This window comes from Camelus ferus, chromosome 6, assembly GCF_009834535.1.
Source record: "Camelus ferus isolate YT-003-E chromosome 6, BCGSAC_Cfer_1.0, whole genome shotgun sequence".
Taxonomy (NCBI): domain Eukaryota; kingdom Metazoa; phylum Chordata; class Mammalia; order Artiodactyla; family Camelidae; genus Camelus; species Camelus ferus.
This window is the reverse complement of record NC_045701.1, coordinates 38,651,031-38,676,868: the sequence shown is the minus strand read 5'-3', so window position 1 is coordinate 38,676,868 and position 25,838 is coordinate 38,651,031. Positions and strand designations below refer to the sequence as shown.

Sequence of the window (25,838 nt, the reverse complement as noted above, 5' to 3'; positions counted from 1 at the left end):
GTTTCTGCTTAATCTTTGTTTCATCCTTTTTAATTTTTACTTTTGTGTATGTTTCATAAAATATGTAATATATTAATACAGTTAGGGCTTAGATATTTTTTAACAGATAAGTCTGTCAATCAAAAGAATCTAGAAACCTCTGGTTAGAGCATAGATGGGGAACATATCTTTCTTCTTCTTGTAAATATACTCTGCCAAAAGGCTGCTGAGGCAGTGGTCTTGTTTCAAATCATGTACAGATTTTTTAATGGAACAGCTCTTTTGTATACCTGCTCCTCCCCAATTTTTACAGGACTCAACACTGAGTCCGGGGAGTGACCAAGAGAGGATAACTTGTGACCTACATCAAACTGGACTCACAAGCACTCCATTCTTTGGAAATTAGAGCTTATCGTGGCTGACTCCACTTCCCTTAGGATGAGTTCTCTTCAGAAATCTCTTTGACCCTGGTGCCAATACACTCTGTCCACTGATGGAACAGATGACCAACTCATCACCAACACAGGGCAAACATTCAGTGGACATGCCCAGACATGTCTGGAGCTCAAGGATGGAGGCAATTCAAGCGGAGAGGCTTCAACCTACGCAACAGCTGACAGTGTAAGGAATATTAACCCATCATTGCTAAATCACATAATTATTTCCATGGCAAAGTTTTAACTGTACTAGGAAAACCTCCCTAGGCAATCTTGTTCCCTGAGAGTGGATGCATAACCTCTATGTCTACTTACTTATTCAACATCTGTGGGGAAAATGTAAAATCAACTGTATAGGGTATTTTAATACCTGAGGGTGCAACAGACTGTGTGAATTGAAGATGTGTATTACTGAAGTAAATGTGCATTTTGAAATGAATTTCCAATGACATGATTATGAAAGTTTAATGGTAAATGTTATTATTCACTGGGCCCAAAACAATTTTCTATGAAAACATTTTCCCCAAATTAGAAAGGAAGCATAAGGAAAATAAAATTTGATATACAGACTGTCCCCAACTTGTAATGGTCCAACTTATGATTTTTCAACTTTATAATGGTGCTAAAGCATACACATTCAGTAGAAACTATACTTTTAATTTTGAATTGTAAACTTTTCCCAGCTAGTGATGTGTGGTGTGATACTCACCCTGATGCTGGGCAATAGCAGAGAGCCACAGCTCCGCCAGCCACACTATCCAGAGGGTAAACAACTGATAAACTTAAAACCACCATGTGCTCATACAACCACTCTGTTTTGCACCTTCAGTATAGAATCCAATAAATTACAAGAGATATTCAAAAACTTTACTATAAAATAGGCTTTGCGTTAGAAGATTTCGCCCAAATGCAGACGACTGTAAGTGTTCTGAGCACATTTAAGGTAGCTCAAGCTAAGCTATGATGTTCAGTAGATTACATGTATTAAATGTACTTTCGATTTACAATATTTTCAACTTACTATGGGTAACCCCATTATGAGATGAGAAATATCTGTATAAATATTGGTCATGTAATGTGGTTGTTCCTGTCCAGTTTGGGGAAGAAGCAGGATGGTTGGAGAAGATGCTGGTACAAGACTCCTTTGACCACTCTGAACTCAAAAGATCTAACTGACCCCAAGCACAGCTCACCAACACGCCACCTGCCTTCCTCATGGGAACCAGTCGTCTGAACACTTCAAGGGGAAAAATGGTTGCTGCTTTGCTCTCCTGTGAACATTACTGTGAACAATGCCAGTGTTGTGGGCCACAGAGTTAAAACTGGCTCCTGTCCATTGGAATTAATTCAAAAGACAAATGAGAATCAGGCCTGCAAAAAAGAAATACACTCTGGTGCTGAAGTCAGCAGTGTGTAATCCTCTTGAGTCAGGATGTAGTAACTTAATATATCAACTTTTGGAACTCTCTGATCAGATAAATTTTTATTTCAAAATGAAAAAAATAACGCACTCTTTCCATCTAGGATAACATATCTGGTTTGTTAGAGCCCCCATCCAGTGATCACACTGTGTATTTTCTCCCCCTCTTCACCACAGCACACTAGCCACACGGGAGACCTGAGGTTGCCCTGGACACAGGCTTTAACAGAGCTGGAAAAAAATCAGAGCATAGCTAGAAAGATCATAGGGATGGAAAGGCCTTCCATGAGAGAATGTCTGGTAATATCAGGTCTATAATTTAAAAAAGGAGAAGCCAGGAGGTGGGGGAGCATGACCTAAATCTATTAGACAATAAAAAATTATTCGGGATGGCCCTAAGCTCATTTTTACCAAATCCCAGAGAGTTGGAAACTGTGACTCACCAGGACTTGGGTGAAGGGAGACATGAAACAGAAGGCTAAGGATGACGCCCGGTCTCTACCCTGAGGGATGGGATTGAAGACAAAGTTTTACTCTGGCAGGGAGTTCAGAAAGAGGAACAAGTTTGGAATGGGGAAGAGGATGAGATCATTTTAGATGCACTGAGTGAAGATACTCAAGGAAGATTTGAGAGAAGATAAACAGAATGCAGGAAAAATATTAAGTCTGAATCTCAGAAAAAATAACCAGAGGCTAAAAATCTGAATCCATTAGTCATCAACACACAGCTATAGAAGAAGCCATTGACAAGCACAGCATCATCCAGAGAAGAGGAGGAGAGTTTGTCCCGTCTGGTCTGGGAACAGACTCATGGAGTCATTTTAGATTAAATAAAATATTAAACTTGCTTACCTAGTAGGCATTAAAACATATGTAAGACCTATGAACATTTAACCTCTGAGATTTTTTTAGCTCAGAGAATTTTATAAATAAATTTAAAATCTATTTGTTATACACACATACAATTTAAAAGTCCATACTTCTCATAAGAGAAGTTTGTTACTGTTACTCTCAAAAAACAAAACATAAAAAGGAAAACAGTTTAAGTAAATTTGCAAATGCCAGATGAATTATGTAATTATTGCTCCAGAGATAGTTATTTGAGGGTGACATGAAAGATAACCTCCCTATTCTCCCCTAAAACGTCCCTTGGGAACCTTGTTAAAAGTCTACACTGCCCTAGAAGACAGGACTCCTTTTCCCAGGAATCTGCCCCTGGTAAGCACTTCTCATTTAATCTATTTAAGTCCATTTGCTAGTAAATGTTTAGATATTTATGATTGAGGGAGGAGAATGATGGTTACAAGTAACAATATCATGACCAGTTACTGAGATTGAAGCATGTATCAGGCACCATTCTAGGCGCCACGAGCATTCTAATTCACAAGCCCATGAGGCAAGCATCAGCATTTCCGTTTTACAAACTTGAACCTCAGCAAAGTTGAGTGACTTGCCTCAAGGCACACTGTTGGTAGCAGAAAAGCAGAATCCAATCCCAGATCTGCCTTTCATTAAAGTCCCTGCTGTGCTCTTTGTGCTACTTCCCTAACTCATATAAGGACTGACTTTCATCATTGAATTATAAAAACAGCAAAAATAGTGTTACGATAATTAACACAATATTTGATTGAACCACATGAAACTGCCAATATTTGGCCATTTTTGACCTATAAAAATGGGAATTCCATACAGTTCAACCTTATAAAAGCATATACATTGGTATTTTTTCAGTTATTTTTCAATAAAACTGGGAAAATAATTTAAGTTTGTTGTGAAAGACAGTAATTTGTTAAACTGAAACCTTGTATATTGACTATAGGTTAACCACCAAGAGTACTGTGAAACACAAGATAATGAAACACACAGGCGTGAAATTTAAATCGTGTATAAATTAAAACATGCTTTCACCTACATGAGGGAATTAAGCAAATTTTAAATATTCTATGGAACATCATTTTGGAAAAATCACAAGGCTGAGCAATTGAAAGATACACAGAACCCTATAAGTGAGGCATAAAATATTAGAGCTAAAAGGAAACAAAAATCATTTAAATTTAACCCTTCTGTTTTACTGTGGAGGAGACTAAGGTTCAAGAAGATTATCTCAGCAGATATTAAAACTCAAGTTCCTTACTTCCAGTCCAGGGATCTTTAAAATAAATCAGAATAACATGTTATTTGAACACAATAATGTCCTTGTGTATTGCAGCAGGCCATGGCATGTACTGCAGATGTAAGAAAATTTTCATAAGGTATCATTTTTGTCTTACAACATGATGAGGCTGCTAAAAGTAAATATAGTAAGTACGTTTCATACCCAAAAAGTAAAAACATGAGCTCTAAATTTAACAGAATTGTATTTTCTTTTTTGGCCTGTTGTTATTATGGAATAATCAGAACACTGCCTTCTTCCAAGATGGTTTTTCTAATTGCTTTTGGATATCGTTTTGCCTTTTTAAAGAGGAAGGCATTCTAAAAATAGGATGCTGTCAAAATGGTTTGAATTTCAAGAAAAAAAAACTCACACCTGTTTGCTGAGAAATATTCAGCTCAAAAGCATGACATTTAGAATATGTCTTTGGTACAAAATTAATCTGTATATATCCACTGCTTAGAGATAGTTCAAAATACATAGCAGAAATGGGCTATCTTAATTATTTCCCTCATTTATGAGATGGTATGTTCTTCTAGCCAAACAACTATATTATTATGTGCCTGTCCTTTGCTTTATTTCTCACTAGAGCATTTTTATAGCAATGGGAAAGGGCTGACTGCCATATCATTTTCCCTATCTGGTGCTTTCCCTGAAGATTCTTTCAAAATCCACCAATCCATGAATCAATCTGAGAGTTACAGCTAAGGATTCATGATTTAAAGGAGAATAAATAACTGTTCCTGAAGGAGACTCAAATTCACTAAAGGGATAGAAAGAAAGAGGCAACCACCAGTAGAAGAATCAATGCATCTTTTGGATGCCCTGGTAAACCCCAATTCCCTCTTAGAAATCCCTTGGAGAGGAGAAGCCCATCAGAGCTGCCTGGGCAATATCCCTTCTTTCAGTGAAAAGATTTAGAATAACTGGATAGTGAACGATGACCTAACCATCAGCCACAGGGCTTCCTAACATGGTATCTGGATAACAAGAATCACTCAAGGGTGTTTAGAACCTTGAAAAGTATCACTGCAAAAGAGAATTCATTTTCTGCACACTGAATACCATCAAGTTTCCTCTCTCAAAAGGTTATATGGATTCATTCATTCTTGCAACAAGAACTTACTGAGCACCTACCACATGCTAGGCACTATTTCAAGAGCTAAGGAGATATCAATGAACAAAACAGACAAAAATCTCTGCCCTCATGCAATTTGCTTTATACTAAGGGGGAGACAAATGATATAGTAAAATGTGTACTTTGCAGATGGTGGTAAGTGCCATGGAGAAAAATTAAGCAAGAAAAAGAAATTACATGAGATATTATATGTGCCTAGCACAGTATAAGCATTTAAAATATATTGAAGGGCTTTTCTTTCCACTAATAGAAGCTCTGAAAATTATTTCTCTGGTTTCAGGATTGGAGTTGAGAAATTACATTTCTTCTTGGGGAAGTAATAATCTTATCCCACTATTGAGTAGTGAAATAATAATAACTTTTATTTATCAAATGCCTGCTCCGTGCCAGTAACTTTACATAAAAATACGTACTTCATGTCATTCTATAAAATGGATATTCTCCTCATTTTATGACTGGGGAAAATGACAGTCTAAGAAACTCAAGATCACAGATCTTGTAATCTTATGTCAATTAGAGCTAAGATTCAAAGGTAAATATACCTGGCTCCAAAACCTACCCTGCCAGGCTCTATTCTTGTTTAGGTTTAGGGTGTCAGGAGATGACATGAGTCAAGAAGGGAAACATAACTATTGCTCCCACAGGACCACCCACCCCTGCCCATCTCCCCTACCACTAATCTCCTGCACAGAGAATATCAGTCTACATAAATATGTGTAAATTCTTGGATTTGGGGGATTCCAAAATCCAGGATGGAAACCTCTTTGGTACAAACTGCTGCAAAAATTCACTTTCAGTTGGTAATGTGGCCTTTCCATCACCATTTGAGGTTCTAGAATATCCTTGAAAAGAAGTACTTTGTTTTCTCTTCAAGCTGGTTGGCAGCACTCATTTTACTACTTCTTATTCGGGTATCTACGCATATGTATTATTTACAAAAGGATAGTGTTAAGATTTAGTATCAATGAAACATAAAAAAAATCATACCAGACAACATGATTTTTGTTGTTTTCTTAAAGAACAATTTTTTTATTAAAACAAAATAAAGGTTTACTCATCTTCACAACAAATAAACCTAATAATACTAACCAGAGCAAGGAACAAAAGGGAAAACTCTCTAAGAGAAAAATAACATGGTGAAACATGTCTCTTCTTAAGCTGGTTATGACACCTTTTTCTTGGTCCTCTGCCTCTTAGCCTAGTCATTTTCAATTTAGTCAAAATTCATATGTTTAAAAATCATGCTATCAATTTTTTATTACTAAATTAGTTAAAATCATATTATCCAATTCAACAATCTGATTCTTTATTAGTTCCCTGAGAAATCATGCCTGCTCCTGTGGTTGTTTTTATTTCTACCTTTATTTCCAGATCTGTCCTTTCTCTTCAAGCAGCTGCTCTTCTGAGACAGGTATTCTCAGTGTTCTGGAAGCTGTGTGCCATCCCTACACCAGGCTGAAGAAATGTATTGTCTCTCTGGAGCCTCCCTGTGCTGCCCACCTTCTCATCATTCCTTCCCCATTATTTTTATTTATTTTTAACTGAAAATGCAATGTAATAATAACACTAAAGGACACAAATTTTTAACTCTATTTGCACACCTGTTTCCATTTTTGCATACAGTCTTCTACCACATAAGCCCCTGCTATTTTGGTTATTTCTAGTTGATACCTCACATAGACTGCCTGCAAGAGTGAGTAATATGAGTTAGAGTCATTCGCTTTTAATTCACACAAAAACAAAACAACAGATTAAACACAGGGCAATATTTGAATTAACTATCAAAAGCTAAATGTAAGCAGAGTACTTCACAAGGGGAGCTAAGTGTCATCTGGTTTTAGATGGGCTATTTTTATGCTAATGTAATGGGAATAAATAGTAGCAGGGAAGATGGAGGCCTATGGGGCTGCTGGTGGGGAGGATTATGGTGGGCTTCAAGCCGTCTGTCCAGAGGATAGGAGACTGGAAGGGTAGAAACAAATGATGAGCACTAAGAATTAAAAAAGCTGAGAGACAGTGGGAAACAAAGATTTTTGAGTGGGCCAGAAAAAGTAACAGTTATTCCAGAAAACACATTTAAATCAAGGAATAAAATGAAAAGAATAGAAGATGAGGTGGCAGCTCCAGATATGCCTGGAGCTCCATCTCAGAGTACCCTGGGAACAAGGGAAGAACTAATCAGGACTGTCTACAAGCAGAGCCCAGACAACAGAGTGTTAAATTTATGACAAGCTCTCCAAGTAATATACATGTGCTTGCTTTTTGTCTTCCTAATTGGTAAAGGGTTTGTTTCTTTAGCATATGATCTTGCACATGATAGACCTTTGATGCATTTGTTGATTGTTGACTTCTGGTGAAATTACCTGAAACAGCTTGCTTTACAGTTTGTACAAGGGTGAACATGGTGGGCATTAGGATTGTTACAGGGTACAGAGTAAGGCCATGAGTCCTTGGGGCTTGATCTTTAGAGAAGATTCCATCCCTGAGATGTGACAAAAGTCCCTTATGGATCTGTCAGGTCCTTGTTACTGTCACACAGCCAAAAAAAAAAAAAAAAAAAATTACCTTTTTCCAGTGCAGCAAGCATCATCATTCATGTTAATTCTCTAGCATTTCTCTGCACATCTGTAGATTAATACAGCCACTTCTCACTGTGACATGATGGGTGAGAATGCTTCACCTACTATAAGGTCCAGGAGTCTGTTACCAGTATTTCATTATTATAAACAGTAATGGCGGATCTTGACTTATGAACATTTGCATGGCTGGAACTGCCTTGCTGGAGAAGAGTTCATTATAAATATTGACTGTAATTCCCTTCTTAATTAAAAAAAAAAAGTGAACTCTTCCTGCAGTAATATAACCTCAAATTATAGGCCCCCAGCCTCCTGGAGAGAGAAATAGAAAAAAATTGTGCTAAAAAAATACCCAGCCAGCATAAAAATGTTGTGTAATTTAAATGAGAATTAAACAAAGAAGGTGATAAAAGTAATCAAGTAGTAAACAAAGGGCAGGATAATTAATATAAACAATGAACCAATAGGATGGTTAATTAGCTTGCTTTGCAAAGAAGATTTGATTTCTCCCCTGAAAGCAATGGTGGTGACAAATAAGTCTGACCTATCAAGTATCTTCAAGTATAATGTAAGATGTCTCTCATTGCCAATAAAAGAACTGCCACTGAATTACTGTGCATGGTGCTGAATTATCATGGACGCCTTTAAATTACCATGGATGGGGGTCTTTGCTCTGGGTTGTTTTGACAATGGTCTTTTAGTTTTTTTCAGCTCTACAATTTCTATCTGAATTATTCCAGAACAAAGTCTCAAACTTAAATACCCACAGAGCTCAGGCAGCAGCAGTGGAGGTAAATGAATGGGAGTTGTGGGGAGACCATGATGAACTGGAGAATACTGATCCATTTAAGGCAGTCAATTCTTGCCAAGTGAGCCACATCATCTAATTCTTAAAGAGAAGCTTAAAACTCAGATTTGTGTGCCAATTTTTTTATATCAAAAGTGCCATAAGGAACTGTCTAGATAACTTGCAGGGTCCAGTGCAAAATTAAAATGCAGAACCTCTTGCTCAAAAATTATTAAGAATTGCAAGATGGCAACAGCAGAGCATTAAACCAAGTATGGACCCCTCTAAGCGTGGGGCCCTGTGCCTTAGCACAGGTTTTAAGTCCAAGAAGCCTGCCTTGCAGCTATATAAAACAAGCTCAGGAATCACCCAGTTTGAGATCCTTTTCTAATGGTTCCACATTCCCAACCCGTTTCCCCTTGTGACTCAAAAGCACAACAGTTGCGAGATGGTTAGAAGGGCTTGGAGCATGTCCTAGAGCTAAAGAACAAAGAGAAACATTACTGGTCGCTTACCAGGGAAACAAAGTCTCTCTTTTGTCCTTACCAAGTCCTAAAGCCAACTAGGGGATTCAGCTGTTGACAGGTACGTGCTTGTGGAGAAATCTTCGGCCTTATTAATTCAAAATATCTAAAAGTCTGTTGCTAGAGCCAAAGTCCTATAAAAAGTGATATTCCCTGAAAAGTCTTCCCATCGTGGCCCATCTACAGATCTGGGCACATGCACTTGCCATCAAAGAGGAAAAGTCAATTTGCAAACGACTGTCACAAGTCATACATACCTCACAGATAAATGAATATGCACCTGAAAAATTTCATGAAAATACAATCACAGTTTTGAATACATTAGGTATTATGATTGTTTAGACAAATGCTTTCCATTTAAAGGGATGTTTGGAAGGCATACTAGGGTTAATGAACAGGCTGCTCATAGCTGGGGGTGACTGGCACGTAACTCTACCAGCACACTGGCTGGAAAGTTCAATTCAGAGGGCTCTCTGGACAAATCATTTTTAAGGGTGAGAAATATCTATTATAAAAACAAAAAAAAACCTCCTTAACTGATCTGTCAAATACATTTCATATTTCCATATGTCAGGTTTATGTCAATTGAGATAGACATGTATTTTTTTGTTTGATTGCAATTATATTTTTCAGAATGGCTTATACCAAAAAAATGGTAATTTCCATATTGGCTTGGTCCACACTCAGCAAGATTCTAATCCAATCCCAAAGCAGAAAATAAAACCAAAGCTATTATTCAATGCAGTGATTCTACCTCCATGCATAGACCATATATGTGTACATGCAGAGACACTGGGCTTCTCTATTAGCACATGGAATAGAAGGGAATAGAAATAGTATTACAGTGTCAGAGAGAATAAATCACTCCACTGTAAATTTACTTGCTTTTTTTTTGCACTGCCCCTACCCCGCCACCCTTAGAATGTAGTGGGGAAAGAGATCTGCATCTGTCTTGTCCTATTGCTATGTTCCCTGACATTGCTTGGCACATAGTAGATACTCAATAAATAGCTGTTAAATTGAACTGAATCCACAGGATCAAAACAAATTATCACTCATTGATTCTATGCTTGGAAATAGAAGGAAATCTGAGACTTGCAGCAGGACTATCAATTTCCCTCAGTTCCACTGGCTATTTTATTTCCTACTTAGAACCTAATTCTGATATTCACTGCACCCAGTAATTCTGTTGCTTTCTGGTCAGCCTATAATTCCTGCAGCTCATGCAGACATGAACCTGGGCCTCCTTAAAGCAGGCTGGCACAAATGTTAACTTCTTCCCAGAACCTAGAAATGGCTAAGATCTCTGTGGAATAATATTTCTAAGTATTCACCATACCGGAATCAATATCAGCATGCTGTCAGTGTGTGCATTAGCCCCACAGTCAAACAAAGAACAGCCTTTACAGCCCAGTAATGATGCTGGGCGTGGAGAGCTGGGGAAGGGCAAGATGATGCAGAGATGACTGTATCAGTTCTCCTCAAATACAAGGCTTCCAGGATGTTGCACAAGACCATATTCTTCTACTTTGTCAGAAATAGGCAGCATTTAAATTCAGCTACTAATACTTTCAGCAAAATAACTCTTTTATCTTCTTGACCCAAGAGATGGATTCAAAATACCCCTTCCCAGCTGTGACAGAAGTTTCCTCTTCTATTTCTTTCTGGGTGTTAACAGGGAATGGAAATGTCTTAAAGTTGGCAGGGCACTACAAATGTAGCTGATAAGACAGGTATGACAAACTTGAATCATCACTGAGTCAGGTAAGACCTGTTTTTAGGACAACTCCATCATGCCCATGCTTATCCATGTAGCATTTCCCATTCGCAGATCCTGCTAGAAAGATATGTCAGGCAAGGGCAGTGGCAAAGACTTTGAGCGTCAATTCTGCATTACTTAAATCTCTAAGATCAGAGTGGGATCTGACCAAGATTCATGCTCATCCCTGCAGTAAAACTGATCTTAGTGTTGTAAATGATATTTCATTCTACACATGAAATCTGATTTTCCAACTAGAATGGGGTCAGGGGGAGATAAGTGTGATAGAGTAAAGATGACTGCTCTTATGTTATACACAGTTAGGATGCCATAAAACTTAGATGACTGTGGGTAAGTAGGTGGGCATCACATTCAAATTACATTAGTTTGGAATCCTGGCCCAACCACTAATTAACTATATGACCTTAGCCAAATTTGATAACCTGGCTAAGACCTGATTTCTGCAAAATGTGAATAATAACACCTAATCCTATAAAATGAAATTGTTACTCTCTACCTCCTGATGTCATAATAAAGGCTAAATAAAATATATACAATGTGTAGTCCAGTGCCTGATACATAATAAGAACTGAATAAATGAAATAAATGATAGTTGTGGGTGTTACAATTTTTCTTTATCATCCTGTCATGGCCTAGTTATCCACAAGAATTAACTTCCTTGTAACTCTATAATTCAGTGAAAGAGAGCCACAACCAAAAGCACGGAGGAGGCTAGCTTCTTGTGAGGCTTCTGTGGTCTAAACTTGGCCACACAGTAAATATGGTCTTGATGATCTTTCACTCATCACTGTGAAACTAAATTCTTTAAATTCTAGAAAGTTTCAGAGAAATGCCACAAAATGCAGCCACAGAGCAATCTCTCCCCTTCCCCCATACACACCCCACCCCATCCACCCCTTGGGGATATATTAAAACTAAGACAACTGAAACAGCCTCAGCCAGTAATTAAGACACACAGCTAATCGGAGAGCAGCACTGGCTGTGGCCCTTGGCAGAGGAGCCCAGCACCCAGGATGGTAGCTCCCATTACTAGGGCTTTGTTCTCCTGGAATGAAAAGAGCACAAAAGCCTAAAGTTGGGGGTCTGCAATCGCATTCTGAACATCTGTAGGGGCGAGGAGAGATCACAGGCTCCTCTAAACTGCAAGGATGTCCTACCAGACAACTGCGTCAGCCCACACCCACCAGCGCCTTCCCCACCCTCCAAGCATGACTCCACTTTTTCTAACATTGCCCTTAAGGATTCTGGCTTCTGTGACTTCCAGTAATTGTACAAATCACCCATGATGAAGCAGCTGAGAGCACTGTTAGACAAAAGAGACAAAAATTAAGCAAATAGGAAACTCATTAAAATGCTGCCTATGGTTATTTTATTCCTAGCAATTCATGTTACCGACCAGGTCTTTCTTCAGAGCTTTTCCTTGGAAAGTAATACTTTAAACGAATTCCAATGGGCACCGAGTGATTTTCTCCAGACCCATAATCCAGCCACTAGACACACTTTCCCCTCCCCCATACCATCCAGCACTCCTCCCTGTCACCTTATAGCTACTGACTTAGCTGTGTTCACACCCAGAGGTCCCAGCAGAGCTTTCTGTTCACATTATACAACATAAAAAAGCAGGCAATGAACAACCCATGCTCCTAAGTGCTTGCGATAAAGCCAGGCTGAGCTGACCTCTCCCATCCCATACAGCTGCATATCAGCCACATAAGCCTAAAGGACCAAGAGCAGCATGTGTGTGATGGGTATAAACAAACTAATTAAAATCCAAGGTCTTTCATTCCAGCTAGTGCCTAATGGGACCAATATGCTCGACTCTGCGAAAAAAAAAAAAAAAAAAGAAAAGAAAAGAAAAAAATCACTCCAAGCTGGCAAGAGGTATTGCTTTTCCTGTTTCCTGTAATACATTTCTTTTAGGCTCAATAAACAGCCTGAAAGAAGAGGAACTCAAAGACTGCCATTCTCTCCTGTGAGACTTTTCAAGTAAAAACTATCAGCTTGGCAGCACTGAGCCAAAAGACCACTCCCTGATTCCAAGTGGACATATTGATCAATTGAACTGACATGTGCCTCCTTTCTCTTCCTTAGTAGCAATCAGCTGCACCGGGAAAATCTGTTTCCCAACACAAAAGGCAACTCACTGCTCCTTATCAGATACTGTCAGGTCATATTTTTCAGAAAAAAATAATAATAATAATAATGAAGAGGTCTAAAGACAGAGCTAGGAGTTTAAAAAAGCATGATACATGGAGTTTCAGAATTGAGTTGAGGTTATGACTGAGCCCAGAGATCAGTATTTGCCACAATCACTGAGGACTCTGCTATTTATTCATCTTATCAGATTCCGGTTAAAGTTAAGCAAGAGGTAGCAACACCACTGCCACTTCCAGAGGCCTCCTCAGTGTTACCCTTCACTGCAACTGCCGCAGAGAGGAGACTTGTTACAAGTCAGCCTGCAAATAACTCCAGTTATTTTGGAGGCTAGCTAGAGATGGAAAAATATCGTGGCAGTCTTTCAACTAACTATGAAGTACATGGGTTGAAGGACTACCATCTAAATCAAAAGGCTCAAATGATTTCACTTGGTTTGGGTCTTAATGTTTTTATTAAATTCTCTATCTTGAACATGCAAGAGATCTTCTTTCACATCAGGGTTATGTCAGATGCTTATTCAGCATTCATTCCTTGCTATGAAGAAACTGAAACCCAACCGAGGTAAATACTGAATTTCATGCTGTAAATCACTTAATATTTTATAAATCACAAGAGCAAATAGGGGACCAATTAGCTCTGCCCCATAAAAAAGAAATATATATCCTTATAATGTCTAAATACTGTGAATTGCTCAATACAGAGTCTATTTGGGGTTTTGCAATAGAAAAATATCTTATGTTTATGAAAAATTCCACGAGAACACTAAAAATACTAGGTAGAGATCGAACAAGAATAATTCTACATTTTGATTCCTGTATGACTCTTACAGGCCTTTGTCTTAACCCAGCAGCAGCTTGAAAACAGATTTAGGTAAAACAGCCCTTCTTTCCCTAGTCCATTTTAAGCAGACAACATCCCCCCATCTCCGCCTCAGCAGACACAGACTAACCAAGAAAACAGCCGTGCAATTAAGGCCCAGACATTTAACACTCACCATCTCCTGCTCCCACCGTCTTCTTTTGATGTTTACAGCACATCTGTAGGATGCAATACTAGGAGATGCCTTGTTTGACCTGCTGCATGATGCTGTGACATCAGTTCAGATGATGCAGCTCATTATGGGAAAGACTGCTGTTGCTATGGTAACTGGGATGTGCTAGGAATCCTTGCTGCATTTCCAGTGGAGGCTGAGACAATACGGAAGCCCTGTAAGAAACAGACGATATGCAAAATTTAGACCAGAGGAAGAGGATCCCTCATTGGACTAAAATCCATAGGTTTAAAAGGGATTTCCCTGAAGTCACTTTGGAAAAAAATAAAAACTACCTCCTAATTGTTGTTCCACACTTAGAAAAGGAGGCTGGGGGATCAGATTTAGTACTAAACAAATAAAAATTCAAATGTACAATGTTTCTCTGTGAGGCAATTTGATCACTTTTTTCCCCTCTGGAAAGCATTACAATACCTTTTTTAAAAATTATTGAAAAGAATTTTTTTCATTTGTCAAAGACCAAAAGAACAAAGCAAGCAACAGAAAAAAAAAATTAAAAACGGAATATAAACTGAGAAAGCGACTCTAATTCTAAAGTAAATAGCCTTTCATTCTCAGAATATGGGCAAACTCCCACCAACGAAGTCTGCCCTAATCATTTCCCCTGATGGACACCAACCTACAGAACCTTCTCATGCACAGTAGCCCCAGATCTCATTAGGCCCACGGAAGGAGGTTTAGAATCTAGGCGACACATCACATCACTTTCAACTTCTAGAGAACACCTACCACTCTTTTCTGGGACCAAACCTGGTGGTTGGAACAAATGGCAGACCTGCTAGGAACTTCCTGAATCACTGGCATTCCAAACATTAGGGTTCTGTTTTCCTCTCTATGGGACAATAAGACACACAGGAGGAAAATACTCACAGCCCTCCCCGAACAAAAGCTGAAACTGTGTGAAAAGCCACATTTAAACAGACCCAGTGAGGTATTTCTCCAGTTCGTGAAACAAAAGCAAATCTAAAGCAATCATTTCTTTCCAGCCCTGAGCAGAAACAAACATATCATGTGAACTGAGGAGAAGGAAAAATGGAAAAATCAGCCATCTCTTGCATATTTAATGGATAGAGAGAAAATCAAGCTGACCTACATCTACTCTATCCTCACAACTCTGGAGAAGAACAAGATTCTAAAACTCCAAAACTGAATGAGACAATTACATTGTCGCCTCCTACTTGAGATTTTCAATGCCACTGTTAACCAACAGTGGGGAGTGGTGGGGAGGTGTATGGAGTGGCAGAAGGAATTAAGGCAGTGGCTCAGTAAATAGGGGCTGATAAAATGCCAGAGAGGTGCCAAGATCCTAGCAGGGTGTACTATCAGCCAGGCACAGAGCATCCTTTCTCTGGATGGAAAGCCAGAATTGTTCTTGCTTCACCTAATGAGGAATTGGGAGACCAAGAGCAAAAGGTGAAGCTGCCTGCCCAAATCAGCCATGCTCTCAGTCATGGCAGAGCCTGATTCTCACTCCTTCTCTTAGACCACACCAAGAGAAGTAACAGGCAGCCACTGTAGTGCCAATAGTATTGATTTGGCATTAAGGAAACCCAAATGTTAATGCCAGTTCCTCCAGTGAGCATCTGTGTAATATCAGGTCAATCAATTAACCTCTCTGAGACTCAAGGTTTTCATCTGCAGAGATGATGGATTTAGCTAATAACCATGGTTTGCAAGTTTTTTGGTTAGTAGTGGAACCCATTCTTCTAACATTACAGACCAAAGCTGGGCGTCTCTGGTTGAAAGGGGGTAAGAAGCCCAGAGCCAAGTCTGATGAGCCCTTCTCAACATCATCCCCCATCTAATCTGCTATAATCTGACCCCTGAAGTCACCTCTGATAAACTCCTCAACCTCTGAGGAAGATGGAGTGAAAATCATGGGTCTACAACAATATTATCAGCTTTTCCATAGCTGAAATCCATGGTTCTACAAAACGGAGAGAGCAGGGTGGGATCAGGGGTTCCAGACTTAAATATGACTTCTCAGTATGAGAAGAATCTTATCAGTCTCCCTTGCCAGAAGCAAGTCATTTGTTTGGTTGGAAGAGATGGATGTCTCATCAACTCGAAGGCCAAGTTAGACTTTTAACAACCCGAAGTTGCTAAATAACTGGTCCCCAAAATGGCGTGGACTGGCTTAAAAGTGGACCCATAAAGCAGTAGCATGTCACCAAGTGTTTTCTTGTCTTATGAATGGGCCTATAGTAGCTCACCATGAACTTTTCAATGGCCTTTCTCACTGCCTTCACATCCTCAACTTGTAGTGTTGTTTTGAGGATTGCAGGCAATAATGTATATAAAAGTACCACAGAAACATTGAACCTTATTAATATTTTCATTAACAGCCCATTCACCCCAATCAGGGGAAGTTCTTTAGCTCTCATCTGTAGGTCCAGCAAGATTCTGAACTCTGGAATAAGATGGTTAGGAAATGGCTTACAAAGTCTGCACAGCTACCAAAGAGTATTTACTTCTCACCACTCACTTCAAATGAGGTCAAGGAAGGTAACAGACAAGGGGTCTTCCCAGAGGACAGAGCCAGGGCCATGGACAGAATGGATAAATAGCTCCTCTTGGAGAACAGAGTCAGGGCCAGACCAAGGGAATTCTCCTGCCTCCAGGGAGACATTTTTACTAACCAAGGATCTTTTTTACCTTAACCAGTGTTATCTGGAAATATTGTCGACATTTTATAATTTTCAGGTTTCCAGAAGAACAGAGTAACAGAGTTAAGCAAAGGTCGAATTCTCATGCAGAAGGAAAAAGGTTTAATTAATCCTTCACTGACAATGCCCAATTCTGCATTTCTGGCTTCAAAACTGACCTTCGTTCACAAAGTATACAAGTATTCAAGTGCTCTAGTCACAGGCCTATATGGCCATGTACCATGGAAGCTGTAGATACTGCTTTAATCAGTACAGTATACCTTCTGAGAATATTTGGTGGCAAAAAATATTTGGACACCAAATTACAGGGGGCATATGTGGCTCTTATTGTTGTTGAAGCACAGCATCCCTTCTACTTTTTTCAGATATCCATACAAAGCAGATATTATTACCTGAAAATTATTCATCACTGGTGATCAGAATAAAATTTGCAACCATAATATTAATATATAAGCTCAGTTATTATTGTTGCTACCTGATGTTTGGATTTATTATTCCCTCTCAGACATCACCTCTTCCACATTCTAACTTATTTGCTTTGGGTGGGACTCCAACCAAGGAATGCAGAACGCCACTCAGTCTTAAGCCAATCAGCTTTTTATATCCTCCGGATGTACAGAATTTAGTTCAGAGATGGTAAGGGACCCCACTGAAGCCAATGAGATGCAATGAGACATCGTAAAGAAATCACTGTTGGCCGCTGATTTGGAGAGGATGTCAAATCTAAAGCTGACCATCCATTTGCCATTCAGGAGTGAAGAACCTGTCTAAGAATAAAGTCAACAGGGGGAGAGCAGAGCTGAACTGAGAGATAAGAAACTGAGTTCTAGTGACACAGCTGGAGCCAGAAATCAGCCCTTCTCTGGCTCTGTAGGTTATAAGAACCAAAAAGCCCCTTTTTCTGCTTCAGCCCATTCATTTAGGGATTTCAGTCACAGTAAACAGAGCCCTAACTGACTCAGTCATCAGAGAAATTGTCTAAGGTATAACTGGGCACCATTGGCATGAAGAGTCCTTGGAAAGAAAAAAAGAAGCTTGAGTTCTGGAGGGGTTCATGGGCCTCAGCAATGAGACCCCTCAAAGGACTAGGGTCAAGGCCAGAGCTGGCAAGACCTCCACACAAGATGCAAGGTGTTATCATCTCTTCTGCTGGACATTCCTGGATTTGACAGTGACCTCACACTCCAGTCAGCTTGAGCCCCATTCCTCTGTCCTTTCTCAGGCAAAATTCCCATCAGCAAAGGCCAAAAAGCCTCCAAAAGCCCAGGGAAGGATGGATTTGATCCTGAATGAAAACCTAGATTTGGAGCCTGAAGCAAACCTTGGGGTGATTTTTTCCAAAGAAACTGGCCTCAACATGTTCAGAGATTTCTGTCATCTTCTAAATTTAAGATTTTCTCATGCCTGACTTTAGAGTTATAATACAGTTTGCTGCTTCATTAGATTTAACTCCAAACACAAATATGTGACATGAAACCAAGTGGCTTTAATGTGCTGGTAGAAGTCCAGTTGTGCTGTGTTATACAGAGGAAGGAAAACATTCAGGACCAACATATGAAGCAGGGGTTTATGAGCTGTTTAAACTCTGCAATGGAATTTCTGGGGCTTTCCTGTTTTGATATTTAATTTTTTATAGGTCTTAATCTTATCTACTCAAGTACACAGCTCTTTAGGGTACTAACAATGTCCTGTGCTACTTTTGATTTCCCCACAACCTTTAGCACACTCTTAGACATAGGTAATCCCCTAACAAGTCCTTCTTAATTCTTAATTTCTTTTTTGTTCAAGTAACATTGTTTCCATTCCAGGCAAAGAAAAATTTCCTAGCAGCTTTCTCCTTATCACTCCAGAGTTTGAAATGTTATAAGATTTTACTAAGGCCTAATCTTTTTCCCTTCCACTACTAACTAAAATAACAAAAATCAATTTGCTACTGAGAAGATCTGGCCAAAAATGATGAAGCAAGTCAGCAAACAAACATCCACCATGTGTCATCAGAGACAGAGGAAGTAGTGGTCATGATACCTATTTCAAGTTATTTACAACTGAGTCTTTTAACTACCATAGCATTTTCAGCTCACAGTCTTTTAAACTAGATCCCTCACCTTACCTGAGAAAAATTATGAATAAAATAACTAACCCTCATTTATAGATATTCTCTCAGCATAAGCATAATACATTCTAGAAAGATGGAATCTTCCAAGATAACTTTAATTAGAAAAAGTGATTCCTTTTCCTATGGAAAAGAAACAAATTACATCATACCTTCATATGGAAAATTCCTGCAGTAAATGCTACACTTAAGGGTTCACTATAACAAAGTCACAGGCAGCTCTGACAAGAGATTTGTTTACAAGGTATTAACATATGTTTAGTGAATAATCCAATTCAATAAATGTACTCTTATAATTTTACTCTATATAAGGTACAGAGTCACACACCATTGGTAAAGTAATCTTCATTTGCTAGGGTGCTAGGAAACAAATGAGAGAACTGAAATCTTGCAACCTATTACAAGCATCAACTGGTTTTACCTCTCGCTGAGTCCTTACATCAGCCTGCCTTATATTCCATTAACTGGATGCATATCTGTTATTGAAACAACTTTAACCATCTTCAGGGCAAAGACTATGTCTTACAGAGCAGAGTAGGTTGTGTAGCAAACACTTGTGTACACTGCCTATTAAATGCTTCTTTACCTGAGTTTATCAAGTTCAGAGCCTTAATCCTGGCCAGCTAAAGACATGCAATCAAAAACTCCCAAACCACCAGTCAAACATAAATGTATACGTACATAAACACGTACACATACACACACAGACTTTAAAACACAGGTGAGAATGAATTTTTGCACATAAAGCCATTATTTCCCTCTTACACTAGCAAATGATTCATTTTACTTCTAAATTTCCTAATTTACTGCTGGTCTAAATATTCTATCAATGTACTTATTAGGAAAACATTTCACCATAGCACAAAATATTATTGCTTCATGGAATTCTTTTGAAAAGGATTACACAGACACAAACATAAAAGTAAATCGAAAATATTCACAAGTATGCATGTCACAAAAAGAACATACACCATAAAATATATACTGAGATATCACACAAAACAATAAAATTAAGTAATAAAAGCACTGCTTTACCTAGCTGTTTATAGTGCTTACTCAGTGCTATGGACTGAATATGTGCGCCCCCTCAGAATTCATATGTTGAAATCCTAACCTCCAAGGTAATGACATTAGAACATGGAGCTTTTCAGAGGTGACAAGGTCTTGAAGGTGGATCACCCATAAATGGGATTAGTGCCTTTACAAAAGAGGCCCAAGAAAGCCACCTTGATTCCTTTCACCATGTGCAGACAAAGCGAAGACACACTGCCTATGAACTAGGAAGTGGGTTCTCACCAGACACTGAATCTTCCAGTCCCTTGATCTTGGACTTTCCAGGCTCTACAACTGTGAAAAATAAATGCCTTTTTAAAATAAGCCTAGTCTATGGTATTTCTGTTATAGCAGCCCAAACAGATTAAGACCTCAGCCCCTCAAAAATAAGTTGTGTTTCTACATACTTACAATAAAAAGAAAGAAATTAAGAAAACAATGCCATTTACAATAGAATCATAAAGGATAAAATACTTAAGAGTAAATTTAACCCAAGAAGATGAGAGATAAGTACAGTGAAAATTATAACACACTGCTGAAAGAAATTTAAAAAGACACATATAAATGGAATGATAGCCCATGTTCATGGATTAAAATAAATAATAGTGTTAAAATGTCTCTACTACCCAAAGCAATCTTCAGATTCAAATTAATCCCTATCAAAATTCCAATGTATTTTTTTTACAGGAATAAAAAAAGCAATCCTAAAATTTGTCTGGAACCACAAAAAAACACAAATAACTAAAACATTCTTAAGCAGGAAGAGTAAGGCTGGAAGCACCACATTTCCTGATTTCAAACTGTCTTACAAAGCTATAGTAAGCAAAACAATGTGGTATTGGCATAAAAATAAACACATATATCATTGGAACAGAATACAGAACCCAGAAATAAACGCATGCATATATGGTCAACTAACTTTCAACAAAGGCATCAAGAATACAAAATGGGAAAAGACAGCCTCTTCAATAAATGGTGCTGGGAAAACTGGATATCCACATGCAAAAGAATGAAACTGGGCCCTTATCTTACACCATACACAAAAATAAACTCAAAACAGATTAATGACTAAGGAAAAGATCTCAAACCATAAAATTCTCAGAAAAACATAGGAGAAAAGCTCCTTGCTATTGGTCTTGGCAATAATTCTTTGGATACAACATCAAAAGCACAGACAATAAAAGCAAAAATAAACAAATGGGACTATATCAACCTAAAAAGTTTCTGCATAGCAAAGGAAACAATCAAGAAAGGAGAAAATATTTGTAAACCACCCATCCAATAAAGGGTTAATATCCATAATAGATAAGAAACTCTTACAACTCAATATCAAAAAAGCTAATAATCCAATTTACAAATGGGCAAAAGACCTGACTAGACACTTTTCCAAAGAAGACATACAAATGGCCAAAAGGTATATGAAAAGATGTTCAACGTCACTAATCAGGGAAAAGCAAATCAAAACCACAATGAGCTATCACTTCACACCTGCTGGGATGTCTATTATCAAAAAGACAATAAATAACAAATACTGTCGAGGATGTGGAGAAAAGGAAGCCCTTTATACACCATCGGTGGGAATGTAAACTGGTACTGCCACTATGGAGAACAGTATGGAGGCTTCTCAAAAAATTATGGGATCCAGCAATCCCACTTCTGGGTATATATCCAAAGGAAATTAAGTCACTATCTCAAAGAGATATCTGTTCTCCCATGTTCACTGCAGCATTACTCACAATAGCCAAAATATAGAAACAAACTAAATGTCCATCAACAGATGAATAGATGAAGAAAATGTGGAAGACATATACAATCTGTGGAAGATGTATATATAGAAAGGTATCTTCTACATTTTATATGAGATTTATATCATACTATGTATAATATTATTCTATTACATATGTGCATGTGTATAATATTATTCAACCATAAAAAAAGAAGGAAATTCTGCCATTTGTAACAATCACATTAAGTGAAAAAAGCCAGAGAAAGACAAATATCATATGGAATCACTTATATGTGGAATCTAAAAAAAAAAAAGTCAAACTCATAGAAATAGAGAATAGAATAGTTGCCAGAGTCTTGGGGAAGATGTTGGTCAAAGGGTACAAACTTTCAGTTATAAGACGAGTAAGTTCTGAGGATATAATATACAGTTTGTGGATTATAGTTAATAATTCTGTACTGTATATTTGAAATCTGCTAAGAGTGTAGATCTTAAGCATTCTCACAAAAAACAACAACAACAAAAAAAAAAAACTAGTAACCATGCGAAGTGATAGATGTGTTAATTAAGCTGATTGTTGTAATCGTTTTGCAAGGTATATATACATATACCAATTCATCACATTATACACAATAAATATATTATAATTTTATCTCTCAATCATACCTCAAAAAAGCTGAGGAGGGAGGAGAAAATAACAACAATAACAAAAAAGACACCCAGATCTTTTATGGAATTTAGCCTAGTGTTTCCAAACTAATACAAGATTAAAATACATCAGGACCTATTTCAGTTGGTGTCCTGGCCCTTGGCTTAATGTCTTAAAACACCCAAGAAATGCGGCATAACTATAGACAGTACCTGCTGTGATTAGTCAGCACTTTGATAACGTGTTGTAGAGGTTTTAAAATGTTAGTGATGTGCTCTAGAATATCACTAATAGTACATGCGATGAGCTAGACTGAAGAAAAAAGATGATGTTCCAAGATAAAAATGGGCCAGCACCATTTATCTAGGTGGGACTCCAAGTGGTAATTTAAAGAAGTAAATAGCATCCCCCGATACACAAAGTGGCGCCATTCTGAGCACAGCTTCTGATGCTGTGTGGGCTCCCAGGTACTGGTGGGTTTTGAAATCAGCATTGGAAATCTTCTGCAGGAGACAGCCTTTGAGTAACTGTCACACAGAAAGTGAGATTTGAGGAGAGTCTAAGTCCCACCCACCCATGATCTCCCTCACCAACCTGCTCTGGTTCCTAAATTACCTCAGAATCCACTCCACTCAGTTGGAAGCTAATGAATGTTTCAGAGGAGAGGCATCACCATCTGCCATCCACAGCCATTGATACCTGCAAGGCAGTGCAGGCTGTGGGACAGGCACTAAGTAGACTAATGGAAAGACAAATAGGTTGAAGCCCCACCACTTAACAAGCCATGGGAAACCAGACAAGGCATCAACCTCTCTCAGATACCTCATCTGTAAAATGAGGAAGAACTGCTCTGCTTACCTAACATTGCTATGAGAGTCTAAGAAGTAAAATGCAGTATTTGTAAGTGTGGTAATAAAGAGGGAAAGGAGGAAATGGATAAAAGGGAAGAGAAAAAGAAAACATTGGAAAGGAAAAGAGAAGGAAGAAAAATAGGAAAAGAAAGAAGGAGAGAGGTAAGTAAAAGACAGAGGAATAAAGAGGAGAAAAAGGAGCAGAGAAAAGGGAGGGAGGAAGGAAAAGAGCAACAGAAATGAGGGAAAGCGGAAGGAGAGAAGCAAACCGAAGGGGAAAGGGGCAAAGAGGAAGAAAAGGCAGTGAAGGAAGGTAGGCTTTGGAACCTGGTTCTTCCAGGTTCTGTTCTCTTCTAAGTGCATGTCCTTGGGCATAGCATTTATCTGAGCCTCACATTTTTCCACTGGGAAATGGGAATAATAACTCTGCCTTTCAATGTTATTAGAAAGATTATCCATTCATCTTTTCAACGAATATTTATTGAGCACTATTAGGTGCTTGGCATGAATCAGTCAACAAACAGACCAGGATCTCTGTCCTTTGGGAGCTCATATTTGAGTATGAATTGACATATCCAGCATGGTACCTGACAAATACCAGATACTAAGTAGCTGTTAGTTAATATTTTCATTGTTACTAATAAACTGTAAGATGTTATAAAATGTAAAATATTACTATTAACCCAAAGTAATCATATTAGCCAGATTCCATTTCTATGAAGAAGTTGAACTTAGAAAAGGTAAACTTTGATGAGGAAGGGAAGAAAATTCTGGCAACCAGATGATACCAAGGAGAGAGACTGAGGTGGAACCCCTGTGTCCCCAGGATGCACCACCTTGCATCATCAGTAGTAGAAAACTACTCTTCAATCAAAAACACCCACTGTGGACTGTTAAATGAAGAGAAAAAAAAACTACTATAACATTTGAGACATTACATGTATTTTTCAAAGCCCCCCAGATTATTCTAATGATCAGTGAGGACTGAGAACCACTGAACTAAGTAATTCATATGTGAATAATTGAGAGTAACTTTGTTGCACTACGTGAAGTCTAAGTATATATTTAATGTGCATGAAGAATCACTACACACTTCTTGTGGCTAGAAGAAGAACTTCTGAGTCTCTACTAAGGGTGACACATTTGTACTGACCCACACTCTCCTTGCTCACTTGACTTACAGAAGGTGAGGGGGAGTGCACAAGGGATAACAGAAGCAGGATGAAAGGATTTCAAATGTGCCTTAAAGAGGGCTCAGTCTCAGGGTTGAGGGGGATGAGGAGCCACTCAGAATTTAAACTAGGAAAAGGCATATTATAAATGCTATCCTTCTAACAGGGTTTTACCTGGAGTTCCTGGGAATGAGCTCTTCTATTAATCTCTAAATTGGTATAGCTCTCCCATTTTTTATTGTATCGAAAAGCTATCTTTTAAAAATACACTCTCAGCTTAAATTATTAAGGAGGTATAGATAGAGAAAAGGTATATAGAGTAAAGCATTCAAATATTTTAGTCAAATGTGAGTTGCTTTTTGAGAAATAAGGAAGAATAAAGGAGAAAAAATATGATTATTCTTATAATAGCTAACTATGTGACGGACCCTGTTAGGATATGTAATGATTCATTTAATCATTAATGAATCCTGTGAGAGAAGTACTGGTTTTCATTTTGCACAGAAGGAACAGAGGCACCCAAGTTGCTCAAGATCTTGCTGCTACAAGTGGCAGAGCCAGGATTTCAATCCGGAGAGGTAGCCTGACTACAGAGCTTGTCCTCTTAACCTCCAAGATATAACATATAATCCCCCAAATGTTTATATTTACCACAGGAACACAGACTCTCCCTCTTAAACCCACTTTTCAGGAATCTTGTCTTGACCACCTTGGTTCCCTAGCAGCAGCCCAGAAGTCAGCCAGCAGTGGAAAAAATAGGCGTGTTTATTCTGATGATCCACAACATAAACTAGCCACATACAGATCGTGGAGAGGAGACTGTCCTTTAAAGAGCTTCCAAAGATTCCTCACATTTTAGAGGCTACCAATTGCAAAAGTCTTGCCTAACAAAACTTTGTTAGTACAGTCTGGCACTGCGGGCATGTACTAATTTTTCAATAAATTCTTGCTGATCATAGCAATACCCAGATCTGAACACTTCAGCCACCAGTGCAGGCATTTATTTCTGTACTATAATATAAATATAAAGGTGTGAAAAGACAACACAGCCCATCAAAGAGTATGGCTGCACAAAGTAAGGAATTAGAAAAATAGTAAATAAATTGTTATGATAAATAACAAATTCCTGGATTGAACCACATGAAACTGCCAATATTTGGCCATTTTTGACCAAAAAGGCAAGGATAAGAGGAAGAACAATCTCAATAAATGCTAGAACTCTTGCTCCTGGACTGGGGGAAAGATACTCAGGCTCTGGGCCTGTGCTAACTTATAGAGTTGCTTTATTACAAAGACAGAGTCAGTAAAACACACTGTTGATCTAGAGGGAAGCAGAGCACAGGGCTGGGACTGGAGAGCCCTTAGTCTCAGTTCTGCTAACTAATTCTGAGAGTCATTTATCTTCTCTGCGTTTCAGTTTTTGTCATGCCCTGCCATTTCTGGGGACCATTGTAAAATTCCCTGAGACTTTAAAGAGGAATGTGCTTTCTGTATTTAAAGCCTACAGGTCAGCCTAGTGAAGATGGCAAAGGTTTTAGAGCTGACAGACCTAGGTTTAAATCCCAGCTCTGTCATTCACTGTGTGCTCATGTGCAAGTTACTTGCTC

At 38.4% G+C, this 25,838-nt stretch overlaps 1 protein-coding gene across 1 annotated transcript in view; it reads right to left on the bottom strand.

The window, feature by feature from the left end:
* Nucleotides 1-25,838, bottom strand: part of AKAP6 (A-kinase anchoring protein 6) — a 466,205-nt gene that overhangs the window by 404,196 nt on the left and 36,171 nt on the right. The window contains exon 2 of the mRNA XM_006191269.3: nucleotides 13,945-14,156. The gene's annotated coding sequence lies outside the window, so the exon portion shown is untranslated. The remainder of the gene's footprint in view (nucleotides 1-13,944; nucleotides 14,157-25,838) is intronic.